This window comes from Capsicum annuum, chromosome 11 (genome assembly GCF_002878395.1).
Source record: "Capsicum annuum cultivar UCD-10X-F1 chromosome 11, UCD10Xv1.1, whole genome shotgun sequence".
NCBI lineage: Eukaryota > Viridiplantae > Streptophyta > Magnoliopsida > Solanales > Solanaceae > Capsicum > Capsicum annuum.
Genome location: NC_061121.1, coordinates 228,611,857 through 228,627,668, shown reverse-complemented (window position 1 = coordinate 228,627,668; position 15,812 = coordinate 228,611,857).

The window sequence follows — 15,812 nt, the reverse complement described above, 5'->3', positions numbered from 1 at the left end:
ACAAAACTCAGGAAAACTTAGTAAACCCAGTATCAGTCCAGTCCCGTTTAGCATTCAGTTCAGTCCTCAGTAAACTCAGTCAGTTAGAAAAATTCAGTACTATTTCGTCAGTCAACAGAACTCAATGAACTCTGTTCAGTTCAGTTAAATAGTACAATCAGTAACAGTTCAGTCAAGCCTAGTATGAACTAGGAAATCAGCTCAGTGTCCATTCAGTTGGGAGTAGGATTCAGCACCGAGTGAACCCAAGGATGGGGGCTCACCTGCTAGTAAAGGGTGTGATCTTTAGAAGCAATCCTTGCATTCCAGAACTACGTAGCCAGCGTAGGTTGAGATATATCCCTGTGAGATTAAGGTCGATACATCTCATTTAAGTTTTTCTACTAACGAGGGTTGACGGAAGAGCTTCCTATTAGAAAGGGTTAACTCATAGCTTGTCTTTACCTGTGGCACGGTTCTTACACCCTTCCAACTAGAGTTACAGGTTGGACCCCAAATTTATTAAAAAAGGGGGAATGTTGGTTAGATGATTACCTCTCACAGTCTCAGTCTCACTCTCCAGAATAGAACTTAGATAATTTTATAGAAACAGGATTGTCAGATACAGTCATTCAGCTTAGTAAAGAACTCAGATAGTTCTACAGAATCAGGATTGTCAAAAACATCACTCAGTTAATAGTACATTAGTTATTAGAAATCCCTATTATCAGTAGACTCAGTATTCAGTATTTTGACAACCTCAGTTATAGTTTACATATTCATGCATGTACTGTCATTCATTTATACTCATGTTATTCAGTTAGTATGGTTCATGCATATGAACCCATGCATTCAACCTACCTCACTTTGCATACCAGTACATTCAAACGTACTAACACATACTTTTCTCTTGCGCAATGATGTCTTATACCATAGGTTCAGACACACAAGCTCCTAACCATCCTTAGCAGGCCAGCCTATCAGTAGCAGACTTGTGGTGAGTCCTCATTATTCGAGGATGAAGTCATCATTTTAGTTATTAGTATTCAATTTATTTGTAGTAGATGGAGTTAGTTGGGGGCTTATCCCATCAACTCCATATTTCAGACAGTTTAGAAGCTTATCAGACTAGAGAATATTTAGACAGTTTGGTTAATTTTCATTATTGATATTCAGTTTTGGTAGTCTTAGATCTTATTCAGTTTATATTATAGTATTGAACCTTATGGCAAGTTTTTACCTAATTTTTGCATATTACAGTATTATTATTCAGTTATTACAGTAGGTACTAGTCATGGATTAGCTTGTAGTCCTTCGGGATTACGAGCACCGTGTAGCATCCGGGGTATAGACTCGGGGCATTACAAACTTAGTATCAGATCCTAAGGTTCAAAAGTGTCCTAGAAAGTCTGAAAGCCGCATCTAGTAGAGTCTTTTACATGGGTGTATTGCACGCCATACTTATGGACAAGAGGCTATGGAATGTTTTAGGAAAAGTTTCCCTTTTTTAGTATTTATGTCATGCGAGTGAGCATGAGCTCAAGTAAAACTCTCAGTCTAATCCACTTCTTATTTTCGTTTACAAAACATGCCTCCTAAAAGGACTAACAAAGAAAACCAAAAATCAGTCATCACCTCAGCCCGTTCAGGCAGATCCCCTGGACGAGCATGTCTTTCATGTAGAATTCAGGGTTGCATTCACTACTTTAGCCAATTCAGTCACAACTCAGAATGAATGACTAGCTGTTGTTCTGGCCAACCTAGTGTCCAATATTGCTATAGCCAGGATTTGGGACTTTACCTGAATGAACCCTCCCTTATTCTCAGATTCTAAGTCTGAAGAGGAGCCAAAGGAGTTTATTGATCAAGTTTAGAAAGTCACAGATATTATGGGAGTCACTTCCAGTGAAAGTGCTGAGTTAACCGCCTATCAGCTACAAGATGTATCCCATACGTGGTTTAAGCAGTAGATGGTAGACAAGGGTGCAGATGCAGAGCCCGTAAAGTGGGAAGAGTTTGCTACCGCTTTTCTAGAGAGATTCTTTCCCTTAGAGATGAAAAAAGCCAAGGTATTAGAGTTCATCAATCTCAGGCAAGGTAGTATGAGTGTGAAAGAGTATTTCCTTATGTTTACTCAGTTAGCCAGGTTTGCTCCCCATGTAGTAGCAGACAATAGATCCAAAATGAGCAAGTTTGTGTCTCGAGTATCGAGTAGAGTGGTTATAGAGTATAGGACTGCGATGTTAATTAAGGAGATGGACATATCGAGGTTTATGGTCCATGCTTAACATATTAAGGAGCAGAAGCTTAGGAATAAGGAGAGAGAAAATAAGAGAGCCAGAACAGGTAGCTTTAGTTTTCCCAAGCCAAGGTTAGGGGAGGTAACCGTTCTCAGTTTAGTCAGAAGTTTTCATCCTCAACTTTATCTTCTGCTAGTGCACCAGTACCAAATTTTAGGAATGACCATCGGGATGGGGCGCCAGGCTTCAAAACCTAGGGTAGTGCAAGCGGTGTTCGTACTAATCTACTTTGCGAAGAATGTGGTAAGAATCATAAGGATATGTGTAGAGACGATAGTGATGTGTGTTTTGGATGTGGCGAGTTAGGTCACAGAGTCTGAAATTGTCCTAAGGCTGGTCCACGAATTTAGCACAGTCGTCCTTTAGCTCAGTCCAGTCACCCAAATCAATAGGGTACCACTTCTAGTACCGCCAGTGGGCAGCTCCCGAATAGGCTTTATGCACTTCATTCCAGGAAAGATCAGGAAAGTTCTCCTAATGCGGTCACTGGTACATTACAGACCTTCCACTTACATATTTATGTCTTATCAGATCCAGAGTTTATCTATCTTTTGTAACTCCTTACATGGCAGTCAACTCTAAAGTTACACCAAGTATTAACTAAACCTTTCTCAGTCTCCACACCAGTGGGTCATCCTATCATAACCTGGAGGGTGTATAAGGACTGTCCGATTATGATATCTCAAGAAGTCAGGCTTCCAGATTTCAGTAGTAATATTAGTATGTGTAGAAAAGTAATGGGTAGAAATGATGCCTAACCCGACTTCACCTCAGTGCAAAGTTTTGTACCTCAGTTATCACGATACCTACGGATGCTTTATATCTCAGTTCCATGAATACAACTTATATTCACGCACTTTTTTATTAAATCGTGTGCATTTACAGTTCCTAGTATGAGGATTTCTTGTTCTCTCAGTAGTACGAATAATGTTCCATGAATACAAAAACTCCAAACTCAGGTCATACAGCTCATAACTCATATACTCATGTCATGCCTTACAAAGTGTTCAGTCCCAGTTATAGTCTCAATTATAGCCACAGTTACAGCCTCTGTTACTGTCTTAGTTATAATGTTAGTCTCATTCTTAGCCCAGTAATTAGATCAGAAACTCAGTTCAGTTTCAGATTTTACTTCAGCATAGCGTACAGCTATCAGTGTTTCAATACCTCAATTTACCAACTATTTCAAAATCATGTTATACGCTTGGTGTTGTATTCTCAAATAATATAGTTGTCACAAACTTATGCTCAGTTACCTTATGTCACTCAGTCAGTCTCTACCTCATATACATAATACTCTACGATTGCAGTCTAGTTATTCAGATAGAGTCTAGTCCAGTCTTACAAGCCCAGTATTCAGCTATCAGTCATTCAGTTAATCAGATAAGTTAGTATATTTATGCACTCGTGTTCATCACCCATGTGAATATTTTTAGAAATCTCATGTGAAGTGTCGTACTAAGGTAGAGAGTATAGTTGAGAGAGTATTTGAGGAATATGTCTAAGCTTGAAAATTTGTAGTTGCAGTGCATAAGTCGTAGTCACTCTATATTAGATGATGATTCGTAGGCCTCGCCTCATATTACAGAATCCTACCCACTTTGAGTGTCTTATTCAGACCATGCCAAGATTTCCTTGCTCCTCATAGCCATTGGAGCCTTATAGAAAGAAAGTCGAAGGAATATTTCAGTGAAGTATAAGCTTTTAGTACAAGTTAGTTTGAACAGCCAGCAATTCAGTTTAGCAGTCAGGCGAACAAATTCATATGATTTCCCATCTTTCCATTTAGTTGCACTATTTGAAGTCTTATGAATGTAAATATTCCAAGATAAACCAACCAAGTAGTTGCGTGTTCAGCTCAATTCATTTGTCATGTCTCAGTTTTAGATCCTAGGTATTCAGACATGACTCAGTTTGTAGGTGTCTTGTGCATCGCCCTAATTTTCCACAGCATCTCAGCCAAGTCAGTATTCCTCAAGGGACATAGTGTCCCAAGGGGGAGATGCACTATAATTCCCACAGAGCTTCCATGACCCAGGTCTTTCATTTTCTCTTTACGTACCGAATCCAATTTAGAGTAGTGGGTACTCATAATTTGACCTTCAAGTTACAATCTCAGCTGTAAACCATGTATTCAGTGGCTCAGTTCAGTTCCTGATATTCAGTCTATGTATCAAGATTCAGGCTCAGTCCTGTTCTTATGTTTTTGTTCATGTGTGTTCAGTAAATAGTCTCGGGTTAATCAGTATTTTTGGCCTAAGTGATGGTTTTCCTTAATCTTACTTAGTTTCATACTCAGATTTCTCTTACAAACTTGGAATCATCTACCATTGTGTATTTAGTCATGCGTTCATGAGTCAGTTCAGTCATGTATACATGGATCAGATATGCATGTTCAATATAAAAACTCAGTATATCAGTAGTTTCAATCATGAAATCATGCATCAAATATGCATGCCCAGTAAGCAAGTTTATTCTGCCAGTATTCTCAACTTAGTCAGTCTCATTCGAGGACGAATGTTCCCAATGGGGAGATAATGTAACACCTTGTATTTTTATGCTAGACTTTGGAGCATCATTCTCATGTGTGCTGACTCTAACTCCATGAATTTCTTTTGATTAAAAATTTCATGATCTTTATCCTAGTGTATGAAGATATTATGAGGTGAGAAGTGTTCATAATAATCACTTGGAGCAAAGTTGAGCGAAGAGTGATTCATTCCTCAAAAGTTGAATATTTGATTCTACAAGGGTCTAATTTGAACATGTATAACTTTTGATACATAAAATTTTTCAGCTTAAGACCCACCTAATTATACACAATTGAATTATTTTTCAAACGATACCAATTTCGTCAAAATCTGGTACTCGAGCAAAAAGTTACAGCCATTTTCGTGCAGAGGCAGTAAGCCGAGGCGATATGCCCGCGGCGCCCTGGTTAGTCTGGCCAGGGTATTTTCTGCAATTAAGCTCCACATCCAAAGGGGTATTTGGGTCATTTTCCACCCCTATTTATCTCTAAAATACGAGATTCAGCCCCAAATAACCAAAATATACTCACTTTCTCTCAAATTCTCTCAAGAACAAGCCCTAGGGTTTCCAATTGAAGATTTCAATCTTAAAGATTTCACCATCAACTTTCTTAAAATCAAGGTATGTGAAGTGTTTATCCAAGTGTTTTCTTTTACCCTTGGAGTTCAAGAAACTCTTTCAAATTACAAGTTAGATAATTGTATAGATCTCATGCTGGATTTGGGTGTAATCTTGATTATGATGTCGAATTGAGTTTTAATTCCATGATTTATCTCAAGCTTCATGAAAACTAGTTAATTGTGGAATGATTAATATAAACTCAATGTTGAACTCATGAATTACAAGTTGGATGTGGTATCTATGATATTGTTACATGTTAATTGATATATGAAATATCCATGCTTCCCATGTATTTGATAAATTGTCCACGAGAATGAAGTAATGTCATTATAGCATGCTAACATGAATTTCCTCCTTTAATGTACAAGTAATGCATCACAAGCATTTGTTGAAATGCTTAAGTGAATGAGATTGTGAATTGTGATCCATTGGCGATCTAAATAGTGAGTCCATGCTAACACTACATGATTAAGATGACTCTCATGTTAAAGTTATGCCTTGCAAGTGTTTGTTCGAATGCCTATGTGAATTGAATAGTGTATTTATGACACTTTAGCATGTATTCCTATTCATTCATGTACAAGTTCATGACTACCAAATGCTTAATGAAATACCCCATTAATTGCATTGTGAATAGTTAATTGTTGCCATGTTTTAAGTATTATCATGTTCTATTAGCATAGATGCTATCGAGTCCTGGGGGTATTTAATACCCAATAATTTAGCTGCTTACCTAGACCCAGTGTTAGTTACAAAATAGTCTTAGTCACGTAATGATCAGTATTACTCTTAGTCAATTACAGAACTTAGAAAAACTCAGTAAACCCCATATCAGTCCAGTCCCGTTAAGCATTCGGTTCAGTCCTCAGTAAACTCAGTCAGTTTGTAGAATTTAGTAGTATTTCATCAGTTAATGGAACTCAATGAACTCAATTCAGTTCAGTTCAGTTAAATAGTTCGATCAGTAACAGTTCAGTCAAGCCTAGTATGAACTAGGAAATCAGTTCAGTGTCCATTCAGTTGGGGGTAGGATTCAGCATCGAGTGAACCCAAGGATTGGGGCTCACCTACCAGTAGAAGGTGTGATCCTTAGAAACAATCCTTGCATTCTAAAACTACGTAGCCAACGTATGTTGAGATATTTCCCTATGAGTTTGGGTTGATATATCTCATTTGATTTTTTCTACTAGTGAGGGTTGATGGAAGAGCTTCCTATCAGAAAGGGTTAACTCACAACTTGTCTTTACCCGCGGCATGGTACTGACACCCTTCCATGGAGTTACAGGTTGGACCCCAAATCTATTTAGAAAAAGAGGTATGTCGGTTAAATGATTACCTACCACAGTCTCAGTCTCAGCCTCCAAAATAGAACTCAAATAGTTCTATAGAAATAGGACCATCAGATACAGTTATTCAACTCAGTAAAGAACTCAGATAGTTCTACAGAATTAGGATTGTCAAAAATAATCACTCAGTTAACAGTGTATTAGTTATCAGAAATCTATGTTATCAGTAGACTCAGTATTCAGTATTTTGATAACCTCAGTTATAGTTTACATATTCATGCATGTACTCTTATTCAGTTATACTCAGTTATTCAGTTAGTATAGTTCATGCATATGAACCCATGCATTCATCCTACCTCACTTTGCATACAAGTACATTCAAACGTACTGACAAATATTTTTCCTTGTGCTATGGTGTCTTATACCATAGGTTTAGATGCACGGGTTCCTAACATTCCATAGCAGCCCAACCTATCAGTAGTATACTTGTGGTGAGTCCTCTAGTTTGAGGATAAAGTCATTATTTCAGTTATCAGCATTCAGTTTATTTGTAGTAAATCGAGTTAGTTGGGGGCTTGTCCCATTAAATCCATATTTTAGATAGTTTAGAGGCTTATCAAACTATAGTATTTTTAGACAGTTTGTTCAGTTTTCATTATTGATATTTAGTTTTGGTATTCTTATACCTTATTTAATTTATATTACAGTATTGAACCTTATGGAAACTTTTCACCTAATTTTTGCTTATTACAGTATTACTATTCAGTTATTACAGTAGGTACCAGTTATGGGTTAGCTTGTGGTCCTTCGAGATTATGAGCTTTGTGGTCCTTCGAGATTATGAGCACCGTGTAGAATCCGGGGTACAGACTTGGGGCGTTACAAACTTGGCATTAGAGCCTAAGGTTCAAATGTGTCCTAGGAGGTCTGAAAGCCACATCTAGTAGAGTCTTATATATGGGTATGTTGCGTGCTACACTTATGGATAGGAGGCTATGAGATGTTTTAGGAAAAGTTTCCCTTCATTCAGTATTCATGTTGTGCAAGTGAGCATGAGCTCAAGTAAAACTCTCACTCTAATCCACTCCTTCTTTTCATTATATAACATGTCTCCCAAAAGGACTAACGAAAGAAAAACCAAAAATTAGTCAGCACCTCAGCCCGTTCAGGCAGATCCCCTGGAGGAGCACGTCTCTCATGCAGAATTCAGGATTACATTGACTACTCTAGCCAATTCAGTCGCAACTCAAAATGAATGGCTAGCTGCTATTCCAGCCAACCCTATGGCCAATACTAATGCAGCCAGGATTCAAGACTTCACCTGAATAAACCCTCCCTTATTATTAGGTTCTAAGTCTGAAAAGGATTCAAAGGAGTTCCTCGATCAAGTTCAAAAAGGCACAAATATTATGGGAGTGACTTCCAGTGAGAGTGCTAAGTTAGCAGCCTATCAGCTACAAGATATAGCCCATACGTGGTTTAAGAAGTAGATGGTAGACAGGGGTGCAGATGTAGAGCCCGTAGAGTAGGAAGAGTTTGCTACCACTTTTCTAGAGAGATTCTTTCCCTTAGAGCTGAAAGAAGCCAAGGTATTAGAGTTCATCAATCTCAGGCAAGTCAGTATGAGAGTGAAAGAGTATTCCCTCAAGTTTACTTAGTTAGCCAGGTATGCTCCCCATAAAGTAGCAGATAATAAATCCAGAATGATCAAGTTTGTGTCTGGGGTATCGTGTAGAGTAGTTAAGAATTACAGGACTGCAATGTTGATTAAGAAAATCAACATACCTAGGATTATGGTCCATGCTCAACATATTGAGGAGCAGAATCTTAGGAACAAGGAGAGAGAAAATAAGAGAGCCAGAACGAGTAGCTTTAGTTTTTCCCAGCCAAGGACAGAGGGTGGTCATTGTTCTCAGTTTAGTCAGAAGTTTTTAGCCTCATCTTCATCTTCAGCATAGTGCACCAGTACCAAAGTTTAGGAATGTCCTTCGGGATGGGGCGCCAAGCTCCAAAACCTAAGGTAGTGCAAGCGGTGTTCGTACTAATCCGCTTTGCAAAGAAAGTGGTAAGAATCATAAGGGTATATGTAGAGCCAACAATGATGTGTGTTTTAGATGTAGCGAGTCAGGTCACAGAGTTTGAGACTGTCCTAAGGCTGGTCTACGAAGTCAGCACAGTCGTCCTTCAGCTCAGTCCGGTCACTCGAATCAGTAGGGTGCCACTTCCAGTGTCGCCAGTGGGTAACTCCTAAATAGTCTTTATGCATTTCAGTCCAGGCAAGATCGGGAAGTTCTCTTGATGCGGTCACTGGTACATTACAAACCTCTCATTGACATATTTATGTCTCATTAGATCCAGAGTTTATCTGTCTTTTGTAACTCTTTGCATGACAGTCAACTCTAAAGTCACACCAAATATTAACAGAATCTTTCTTAGTCTCCACCTCAGTAGGTCAGCCTATAGTAGCCCGGTGGGTGTACAGGGACTGTCAGGTTATGATATATCAGGAAGTCAGGCTTCTAGATTTCAATAGTAATATTAGTATATGTAGAAAAGTAATGGGCGGGAATGATGCCCAACTCAACTTCACCTCAGTGAAAAGTTTTGTACCTCAGTTATCACAATACCTATGTATGCTTTACATCTTAGTTCCATGAACACAATTTATATTCATGCATTTTCCATAGAATCGTGTGTGTTTCCAGTTCCTAGTATAAGGAGTTCCAGTTCACTCAATAGTACGAATCATGTTCCATGAATACAAAAACTCCAAACTCAGGTCATGTAGCTCACGACTCATATACTCATGTCATGCCTTACAGTGTGTTCAGTCCCAATTACAGTCTCAATTAATGTCTCTATTATAGCCTCCGTTACAGTCTTAGTTATAATGTCAATCTCATTCTCAGCCCAGTAATCAAATCAGAAACTCAGTTCAGTTTTAGGTTTTACTTGACCATTGCATACAGTTATCAACTAATCAGTTATCAGTATTTCAGCACCTCAGTTTACCTACTATTTTAGAATCATGTTATACATTTGGTCTTGCATTCTCAAATAATACAATTGTCACGAACTCATGCTCAGTTACCTCATGTCACTCAGTCAGTCCTTACCTCATATGCATAATACTCTATAATTTCAGTCCAGCTATTCTGACTGAGTACAGTACAATCTTATAGGCCCAGTATTCAACTATTATTCATTTATTTAATAAGATAAGTTAGTATATTTATGCACTCGTGCTCAGCACCCATGTGAATATTTTCAGAAATCTCATGTGAAGTGTCGTACTAAGGTGGAGAGTATAGTTGAGAGAGTATTCAAGGAATATGTCTAAGCTTGAAAATTTGTAGTTGCAGTGCATAAGTCTTAGTCACTCTATATTAGATGATGATTCGTAGGCCTCGCCTCATATTACAGAATCCTACCCACTTTGAGTGTCTTATTCAGACCATGCCAAGATTTCCTTGCTCCTCATAGCCATTGGAGCCTTATAAAAAGAAAGTCAAAGGAATATTTCAGTAAAGTATAAGCTTTCAGTACGAGTTAGTTTGAATAGCTGACAATTCAGTTAATCATTCAGGCGAACAAATTCGTATAATTTCCCATCTTTCCATCTAGTCACACTATCCAAAGTCTCATAAATGTAACTATTCGAAGATGGACCAACCAAGTAGTTGCGTGTTCAACTCAGTTCATGTGTTATGTCTCAATTTCAGATCTAAGATATTCAGTCATGACTCAGTTTGTAGGTGCCTTGTGCATCGCCCCAATTTTCCTCAGCATCTCAGACAAGTCAGCATTCCTCGAGGGACATAGTTTCCCAAAGGGGAAATGCACTATAATTCCCCAGAGCTTCCACTTCCTAGACCTTCTATTTTTTCTTCATGTACCAATTCAGTTTGGATTAGTAGGTACTCATAAGTTGACCTTCAAGTTACAATATCAGCTGTAAACCATGTATTCAGTGGCTCAGTTCAGTTTCTGATATTCAGTCCATGTATCACGTTGCAAGATCAGTCCCGTTCTCATGTTTTCATTCATACGTATTCAGTAAATGGTCAAGGGTTCATCAATATTTTTTATTTAAAGTAATGATTTTCCTTAAGCTTACTCAGTTTCATAGTCAGATTTCTCTTACAAATATGGAATCATCTACCATTGCGTATTCAGACATGCGTTCATAAGTCAGTTCAGTCATGTATTCATGCATCAGATATGCATGTTCAGTGTGAAAACTCAATATATCAGTAGTTTCAGTCATAAAATTATGCATCAGATATGCATTCCCAGTAAGCAAGTTCATTCTGCCAGTATTCTCAGCTTATTCAGTCCCATTCGAGGATGAATGTTCCCAAGGGGGAGATAATGTAACACCTCATATTTTTGAGCTAGACTTTGGAGCATTATTCTCATGTGTGTTGACTCTAACTCCATGAATTTCTTTTAAATAAACATTTCATGATCTTTATCCTAGTGTATAAAGTGATTATGAGGTGAGAAGTGTTCATAAAAATCATTGGAGCAAAGTTGAGCTAAGAGTCATTCATTCCTCCAAAGTTGGATATTTGATTCTACAAGGGTCTACTTTGAATGTTTGTAACTTTAGGTACACATAGAAATTTTCAGCTCAATGCCCACCTAGTTATACATAATTGAATTAGCTTTCCAATGATACCAATTTTTCCAAAATCTGGTACTCGAGTGAAAAGTTACAGTCATTTTTGTGCAGAGGCAGTAAGTCGAGGCGATATGCCGACAGAGCCCTGGCTAGTCCAGCCAGGGTATTTTTTGTAGTTAAGCTCTGTGTAAAGAGGGGTATTTGGGTCATTTTCACCCCTATTTATCTCCAAAAACACGTGATTCAGCCCCAAATAACAAAAATATACTCACTTTCTCTCAAATTCTCTCAAGAATGAGCCTTAGGGTTTTCAATTGAAGATTTCACCATCAACCTTCTGAAAATCAAGTATCAAGGTATTGAAGTGTTCATCAAGGGGTTTCCTTCCACCCTTGGAGTTTAAGAAACTCTTTCAAATTACAAGTTAATTGTTTGTATACATCTCATGTTGGATTAGGGTGAAATCTTGATTATGATGTCAAATTGAGTTTTAATTCCATGATTTATCTCAAGTTTCATGAAAACTAGTTAATTATGGAATGATTTATATGAACTTCATGTTGAACTCATGAATTACAAGTTGGATGTGGTATCCATGATATTGTTACATGTTAATTGATATATGAAATACCCATGCTTCCCATGTGTTTGATAAATTGTCCATGAGAATGAAGTAATGCCATTATAGAATGCTAACATAAATTTCCCCCTTTTATTTATAAGTAATGCATCACAAGTATTTGTTGAAATGCTTAAGTGAATGAGATTGTAAATTGTGACCTATTAGTGATCTAAATAGTGAATCCATGTTGACACTACATGATCAAGATGACTCTCATGTTAAAGTTATGCCTTGTAAGTGTTTGTTGGAATGCCTATGTGAATTGAATAGTGCATTTATTAACTTTAGCATGTATTCCTATTCATGTACAAGTTCATGACTATCAAATGCTTGATGAAATGCCTTATTGATTGCATTGTGAATAGTTGATTATTGCCATATTTCAAGTATTATCATGTTCTATTAGCATAGATGCTATCGAGTCCTGGGGGTATTTAATACCCCATAATTTAGCTTCTTACCTAGAGCCAGTGTTAGTTATAGAATAGTCTCAGTCACGTCATGATCATTAGTACTCTCAGTCAGTTACAGAACTCAAAAAAACTCAGTAAATCCAGTATCAGTCCTGTCCCATTCATAATTCAGTTCAGTCCTCGATAAACTTAGTCAATTAGTAGGATTTAGTAGTATTCCATTAGTCAACAGAACTCAGTGAACTCAGTTCAGTTCAGTTAAATAATACGATTAGTAACAGTTCAGTCAAGCATAGTATGAACTAGGAAATTAGTTCAGTGTCTATTCAGTTGGGAGTAGAATTCAATACTGAGTTAACCCAAGGATGGGGGCTCATCTGCCAGTAGAGGGTGTGATTCTTAGAAGAAATCCTTGCATTCCATAACTACATATCTAGATAGTTTGATATATCTCCCTACGAGATTAGGTTCGATACATCTCATTTGAGTTTTTCTACCAGCGAGGGTTGATAGAAGAGCTTCCTATCAGAAAGTGTTAACTCACAATTGGATTTTGCCCATTGCACAGTACTGACACCTTTCCAACTAGAGTTACAGCTTAGACCCCAAATCTATTTAGAAAAGGAGGCATGCTAGTTAAATGATTATCTCCCATAGTCTCAATCTCAGTCTTAATCTCAGTCTCCAGAATAGAACTCAGATAGTTCTACAGAAACAGGACTATCAGATACAGTCATTCAGCTCAGTAAAGAACTCAGATAGTTCTATAGAATCAGGATTGTCAGAAAAAATCACTCAATTAATAGTATATTAGTTATCAGATATCCATGTTATCAGTAAACTCAGTATGCAGTATTTTCACGACCTCAGTTACAGTTTATATATTCATGTATGTACTCTTATTCAGTTATACTCATGTTATTCAGTTAGTATTGTTCATGCATATGAACCCATGCATTCAACCTACCTCACTTTGCATACAAGTACATTCAAACGTACTGACGCATATTTTTCTTTTATGCTATGGTGTCTTATACCATAGGTTTAGACACACGGGCTCCTAACCGTCCTTAGCAGTCCAGCCTATCAGCAGCAGACTTATGGTGAATCCTCATAGTTTGAGAATGAAGTCATCATTTTAGTTATCAGTATTCAATTTATTTGCAGTAGATGGAGTTAGTTGGGGGCTTGTCCCGTCAACTTCTTATTTCAGACAGTTTAAAGGCTCATCAGACTAAAGTATTTTTAGACAGTTTGTTCAGTTTTCATTATTGATATTCAATTTTGGTATTTTGATACCTTATTCAGTTTATATTACAGTATTGAATCTTATGACAAGTTTCCGCCTAATTTCTACATACTACAGTATTACTATTCAGCTATTACAGCATGTACTAGTCATGGGTTAGCTTGTGATCCTTCGGAATTATGAGCACCGTGTAGCATCCGGGGTACAAACTCTGGGCATTACAGAGGGCAAGGACTGATGCTTCATATTTTATTACATTTATTGATGATTTCATGCACTTTGGTTGTCTATTTGATATTTCATAAATCAGAAGCATTTGAATACTTCAAAAGATATATTAATGAAGTTGAGAATCAATTAGACAAAAATATAAAGGCATTAAGAACCTATAGAGGTCTTGAATATTTGTTAAAACAGTTTGAAGAACTTTGTATTAAAAAAGGTATTATCAGACAATTAACTACTACTTATACACCTCACCAAAATAGTGTAGCTGAAAGAAGGAATAGAACATTTTTAGATATGACAAGGTCCATGATGGCGCAGGCAAATTTACCAATCTCTTTCTGGAGAGATGAGTAATTATCTGCAACCTACATATTGAATAAAGTGTCTTCTAAATCAGTATCTTCTACTCCTTATGAACTATAGACTGGTAATAAATCAAAATTTAATGATCTACAACCTTGGGGTTATGTTGCATCTATTAAACATCATTTTGCTAAGTTTAGAAAACTAAATCTTAAAGGAAAGAAATGTATATTTATAAGATACTCAGAACACTCTAAAGGATATGTGTTCATTGGTGAATTGGAAGATGAAACTACTATTGAAATTGAATCATGAGATGTCACATTTCTAGAAAATAATTTTCCAAAAAGGGGTGAAATAAAGAAAAACAAGCCTCTTTACGAAATACTGAATTTAGATGATCAAATAATATCGCCGGACATGCTTGATAATTAAATAGATCAAGAAATGATTTTTGGTCCAAGTGAGAGTTGTGAATCCCATAATCCTATTGTGGAATCTGAACTTCAATTACGTAAGAGTACCAAAAAAGGTTTACCTAAATGATCTTATAAGATTCAGAATTATGTTTTCTTGGTATCCCCTACGGAATTGGATGAACCTAATTCTATGACTGAGGCTTTATCGAGTCCTGATAAAGATGAACGGATAAAAGCGATGAAAGAAGAATTAGAGTCCATGAAAACCAATAATGCCTAGGATCTAGTTGACCTTTCTTTTGAGCATAAATCTATTGGGAACAAATGGATTCTCAAAGTTAAACGCAAATCAGATGGGTCAATAGAAAGGCACAAAGCATGATTGGTGGTAAAAGGTTTTACTCAAGAAGCTAGAATAGAATATCAAGAAACTTTTTCACTAGTTGTGAAATTTACCTCAATTCGTTGCTTTTGGCTATATTTGCACGTTTAGATTTATAATTACACCAAATGGACATGAAGACTGCTTTTCTCAATGGAGAACTAAATGAGTAAATCTACATGGAACAACCTGTAGGTTTTGTTGTTAAAGGCCAAGAAAGGAAAGTTTGTAAATTAAACAGATCAATATATGGCCTTAAACAGTCTTCAAGGCAGTGGTACCTGAGATTTATAAGGAAGTGATTTCATTTGTTTCACCATAATCGATGAAAACTATTGCATCTATGTGAAAAAGTCCAATGAAATGTTTGTGATTCTTTCACTTTACATGGAGGATATTTTATTAGATGAAAATAATTTGGAGTATGTAAAAACTGTTAAGTCATGGCTTTCGAAGTCATTTGACATGAAATATATGGGTGAAACAGTCTATATATTAGGTGTTAAAATCCAAAGAGACTGTTCCAAGAAAATTTTGAGTCTATCTCAAGAAACATACATAATGAAAATTTTGGAACGTTTTCAAATGAATAGTTGAAAATCCATGGATACTCCTATAGCAAGAGGTGAAACTTTAATCCTTGAAATGTTTCTAAAGACTGAAAAAGAAAAAGAAGACATGTCTCGAGTACCATATTCTAGTGCAGTTGAGAGTTTGATATATGATATGATGTGTACTCTCCCAAACATTTGTTATGACATAGGTTTGGTTAGTAGGTATCAATCCAATCCTGGAAGAGATTATTGGAAAATAGTAAAGAGAATTTTTTGATATCTGAAGGGAACTACTGATTA